General features: G+C 46.4%; 1 protein-coding gene across 2 annotated transcripts in view; it reads left to right on the top strand.

The window, feature by feature from the left end:
- The window catches only part of GALNT2 (polypeptide N-acetylgalactosaminyltransferase 2), a 235,024-nt gene that overhangs the window by 128,627 nt on the left and 100,883 nt on the right, over window positions 1-5,514 (top strand). The gene's annotated exons all lie outside the window — the stretch shown is intronic.

The raw sequence follows: 5,514 nt of genomic DNA, 5'->3' as shown, positions 1-5,514 counted from the left end.
CATTGTTAGTAATGTTTTGTGTTCTGTTTATGCCATGTATTAGGGCTCCTAGTGTTGTCCAGTTCAACATTTTTCAGGTGTACCATTTAGTGATATAAATTATATCAATCATGTTGTGCAACCACCACCTATAATCATTGCCAAATTTCCTATCACCATAAACACCGTCCCTCCTGCCCCTGGTAACTACTGATAAACTTTGATCTCTGTACATTTGCCTCTTCTTATTTCATGTAAGTGAGAAATGTATTTCATGGCATGAATGTACCATAAGCTCATTTAACCTACCGTATATTGTAGGACACGTACATGATTTCCAACAGGTATCCTTAGAAGACAGTCTTGATGTGTCGTTAATTATTTCCTTCAAATAAATTACTAAAAATGAAGTTGCAGGGTCAATGGCAATGCATGGTTTTAAGGCTTTTTATATTAATTGCCAGACTGTCTTCCAGATGGGGCCTATTTCCTTGTACCCTAGTCAACACTAAAAAACAAATCTTTCACTGTCCATGCCTGACCCCCACCAGTAAGAAATTAGCAAAGCAGAGCACTTATATCATCTGATCAATAGCCAGAAGTATGATGGACTTATTAAAACAGAATTACCTTACACTTTATTATTAGAAATATAGTGTCCAAACAAGTGCCCATTGTTTGCCATGCTGTCACCCACACTTGAAAGACCTGATTCTGTTCTGGGCACAGGGTTTTCAGAGATGTTCATAAAGGAGAAAAGGTCCAGATAATAATGACTCAGATGGTGAGATGCTGAAACTTCGTGCAAGGAGAAAGACGTGAAATAACTGGATGTTTTCACAAAACGGCTTAGGAAGGGGGAAGTGGGACCATGATTCTCAAATACTTGAAAGGCTGTCACACAGGAGAGGCTGAAGACTTTAATTTTTTGAGACTTGAGAGAGTGGAAGTCACCGGCAGCAGTTTTTGTTCTGTGTAAGGCAGCTTCAGCCAACAGTCCTAGCTCTCCCAAGTGACAGCCCCCCTTAAGGTGAAGAACTCCCTGATCTCCCCACCGCGGAGGCTGTGGCTAGAGGAGAGGGGTTTGGGAAGAGATTTATCAGTGTGTCTTAAGAGAGATCACATCCCTGGCTCCCCTGACTCCAGTAGCATGTGATGTCAGTGTTCAGCGGAGGAACCCGTGTTCTCAGTGGGAGAGAGGCTCCGTTGCTCCCACTGCTGGTTGGGATGGTGAAGGCCAGCCTGGGCGCGGTAGCACTGTCACCTGAAGGGGCTCGGCACAGGAAGCAATTGTTGAAAGAATGAGCGCGCTTGTAGGAACTGCACAGTTGCTGGTTTTTGGTGCTTCGCTTAAAGTTTACCCAGATAGAGGTGGGTTGTAAGGTGCAGGGGGAAAAACGCAGACCTGGAGTGAGAAAGATCTGAAGTGAGTTGTAGGTTTGTTACTGTATAGCTGGGATATGCTGTTTAAGTGACCTTAACTTCTGAGCCTCCATTTCCTAATTTGTAACATGGAAAGAGTAACCATAACATAGGTTTTACAGGGTTCTTCTGTGGCATGAAGGAACCCTCGTGGCACAGTGCTTGAGTGCTCAGCTGCTAACCAGAAGGTCTGCGGTTCGAACCTGCAAAGTGCTTTGTGGGAGAAAGATGTGGCAGTCTGCTCCGTAAAGATTACAACCTACCGAGTCCCTTTAGGAGGCCCTGTGGGGCAGTTCTATTCTGTCATATAGGGTTGCTATGTGTTGGAATCGACTTGATGGCAGCAGGTGTGTGGTGTGATATGGGTGTCGTGTGAAGTAGCCATCCTGCAGTTTCTGGCTCACAGGCGCTCTGTTTCTCTCCTTCTGCCCCTCATGGATCATCTTCCATTCTGATACACACTCTGATTATTCGTGCTGATATTTTTAGTAATATTTGGGATGAGAAAGGAGTTTGGTAGAGACTATGGATAATAAACTGAATTTATTATGGTTAGAAACCACAGAGGAAAATGAAAAGTTTTTATTTAAAATCTGGAGAAGAAACATATGAAAATTCCTGGTTATCAAGCCCAGTGTAGGCCTCATAATGCAAATCAGCTTCTAATGTACTTTTTTGCTCCAGACTGTTTCACAGTAGTTTTTTAGTATTTTGATAACACAGATAATTTAAAATAAACTAAGAGTATTTCCCTTGTGAGATCTGGTTTTTTTTCTTATGTTTCTTTTTACATAGCTTTTAGCCACTTCATTGAATTTCCTATTTTCTCATCCTTAAAAATGAATTGCATAAGAGTCCATATTTCAGGAGACAGCTTCTCACAGATGAACAAAAGTTCCTGTCATACCATATATCCAGTGTCAAATATCTGTTTTAACGCCAGTGTTATTTATAAGTTTTTGTAATTTAAATGTATATATTTATTTATAATCCTGGTCTTCTCTTTCATAGTATATCATTATGACCTAGATGAAGAATATTAGGGATTTTTTTCCTTTAAGCATAGTAAAATTGCATTCAATCTGAGGTTGAGCAAGAAGTTAAAATAAATCTAAGAGTCTTGTCCTTTGAATGTAAATATGCTCTATTTCCCTTCGTTGGCTGCTTTCCCAGAAGCTGTTGCTGTTTGAAGCAGGGCAGCTCTACGTTGTTTAAACCGTCCTTCCCAGGGCGGGCCAGTATGAGGAGCTGTAGTGTGGCCAGTTACCAGTGCAGAACTCAGCAGCCCCCTGTGGCCTGGTTCCACTGAGGCATCTCATGACGGAGCCCTGCATCCAAGGAGGACACTTACCTTTCATTTTCATGTCTGCGGGTGGTGGATTGATGCCACCTGTCCACAGGAAATCTGTCCCCACTGACCTACTCTGCCAAACAGCCCCCTACCATTGCTCCTGAAAGCTGTCTGACTCAGAGACCATGTTTGTGTGTGTATCTAAGGATGTGGGCTTCTGTGTGTTTTGTGGTAGTACTTCTCTGAAAGTTCAGTTTCTTAGATTTATATCATTGATTGTTAAATGTGAGGTTTAAGTGGGGAGAAGAAAAGAGAAAGAGATGACACCGTTTGGAAACGTGGAATTTTTTTTTAAAACTTAAAACTTGTTTGAGCAGATCATCGAAGTGCAGACCATCCCCTGATCATAAAAAGGTCTTTTCCAAACTTTCATTTGAGGTTGGGTATTAGGAGCCTAGAATGAATCCCTCATTGAAGTGCTGTCCAGAGTAGTACTTCGGACCTGGATCGGCCAGAACACACAGTCTCACCGATCACACCTCTGAGGCGCAGGTTGTCCCAGAGTCCTGCGGAGAGTGGAGCTGGTCCCGGGGGCAGTGAGCCCTTCTCCTGACTGGCACTGTCTGCTGCCGGCTTCCTGGGGGACACTTAGGGACCATGTGTGGTTACAACTGAAAACCTGGTTGCTCTACGTGGAAGGCTCTTACAGAGGATGAAGGAGTCTAGATAAGATTAAAAAAAAAAAAATCCAAAAACTAAACTAGGAAGAAACAGGTTCTCAAAAGATAGACATGATTCAAGGGACCAGTGAGTGGATTGGCGGAGAAAAGAAAGTCCTGATTTGAGGAAGTGTGAAACTGTAAACCCGTGTTCTGTAAAGGACAGCAGGCATGATGTAGGGAGAATACTAATGGGAAGGTTTGCTGGTAAGTCAAAAATAAAAGAAGAGAAGGAGGGAGAAGAAGGGATGGCTGTGTCCAAGGCACCGTAGTCCAGGGAGCAGCATTTGGACAGTGGCCAGGACAGAGTATAGAGAGGAATGTGTCCTGTGGACCAGCAGAGAGCTAGCCTCACAGCAGCAACCCTGGGTTTCCACTTTCTCCTGCAGAGGGCACGCGCCAGGGGATTTGTCAGGCCATTGTGCTAACTAAGGCTAGGGTCTGTCTGTAAATTCTAGCTCTTCTTTACCAGTGACAGAAGAGTTAGTCCAACCTCACCTTCACCCTGACACTGGACATTTTTTTCATGACTGGAAAAGTGACAAGGACTGCACTGTGTCCCTTCTAAGCTGGTTCACCCTGGAAGGCCTTGGGCAGTTGGCCTCAGGGTGCTAGGAAGGAGCGCGCCTGCTTCCTCGGGCTGTTAGTCTGGCTCTTCCCTGTTTTGACCTCTGCTCCCCATTGGAGATGAGATGCACAGTGGCGGTGTCAAGGAGAGGAGCACGTTTAAAACAGTATCCTGGCTCTCTGCCACGGTGTGTGTACAGTAACGAGGCAATAGCAGGGCTTTGCAGAGTGTTCTTCTCAGTTATTGAACCTCTCCTGTGTAGCAGGCATTGGGCTGGCCCCTGTCCTCTCCTGGAAGCAGGGCTGTGGATAGGTGGTTTCAGCGCCACTGAGAGAGCACGTGCCTGTGGAGGGAAGGGACGGGGGATGGAGCACAAAAACCAGGAGGCTAAATGGTTTCTCCATTAGAGCTAGGGCGTGTCCGAGAGAAAGCGTGGCTTATCCATTTCCATGTGATTTCTGTCTCCTCTATCAAAGACATTGATCTCCAAAGTGAAAAGCGTGCCACATGTGGTGCAGAGGATGTTGGAGCCTGAGACAGCTGTGAGGAGATGCTGAGAGCTCATTAAGATGGCTTTAAATGGATGTGTCTCCAAGTCAAGACAGAGACAGGCACTGCCAGCCCCACAGGTGTGTCTGTGCGACCACTGCTGTGATTTATGGGGAGTGACAGTGACTAAGAAAGGTCCTAGGCAGTGGGAGCAAGCAACACTGGCTGTATTTTCCAAAGGGATGGGAGATAGTGGGCCCGGGGGCTCTCCTGGGCAGGATTTTAAGTTATTAAACAGAGGAGGCGCTCTGATAATAGGTTTGCTTTATATAAAAGCTGTATGGAGCTTTCTGTGGGGGAGGGAATGAGACTGCTCTAGGGAGAGGCTGCCACTGCACACACAGGGAAGGCCCCTTGCGGGAAGGACCATGACGGATGGGGTGCTTCCTTCATGGAGGGACAGCCCAGCTACTGCAGGGGGACAGTGAACTGCAGTGACAGGAGCATGGAGCTCAGCCTTGCAGTACTACAGCCCTACTGGGCCACGCAGGCCCTTCCCTACACCCACCCCTCTGACAGGAGAAGGTGGTGGCTGCATTTGAGCTGGCCCTCCAGGCGGTGGGGAGTGGGAGAGGGTGAAGGCTGGTGCCCGTGGCCATGCGGATGGGTGCCGAGGGGCCTGGTGCACACTGCTCAGGCCCAGTACTGTGTCTCAAGCCCAGTACTCCTCAGGCGCCTCCCTTTGTCTCAGAAGTTCTAAATCAACTTACTTGAGAAACTTAGGGCCTAGCTGACAGCCAGAGGGCTGACAGTAAAACTAATTCTTCCTTAGGCTAGGCTGCTAGAACTTCCGTTTTCCAAAACGACTTGATCCTGGTCCTTTCCTCTACCTTAGGCATCTGAGCTTTCTGTCCCCTCTCCTCACCTGCGCTGAGATGTGACATCTGCCCATCCCGCTGCCTGAAGCAAGCAGGAATGATTCTGAGTTTTTACTATTTTCTCCAGGTGTTCCCTGGGAATGACAGATGGAAATGGAAGGATGGGAT

The sequence above is a fragment of the Trichechus manatus genome, unplaced genomic scaffold, assembly GCF_000243295.1.
Source record: "Trichechus manatus latirostris isolate Lorelei unplaced genomic scaffold, TriManLat1.0 scaffold00021, whole genome shotgun sequence".
NCBI lineage: Eukaryota > Metazoa > Chordata > Mammalia > Sirenia > Trichechidae > Trichechus > Trichechus manatus.
This window is presented reverse-complemented; position numbering and strand designations above follow the sequence as displayed.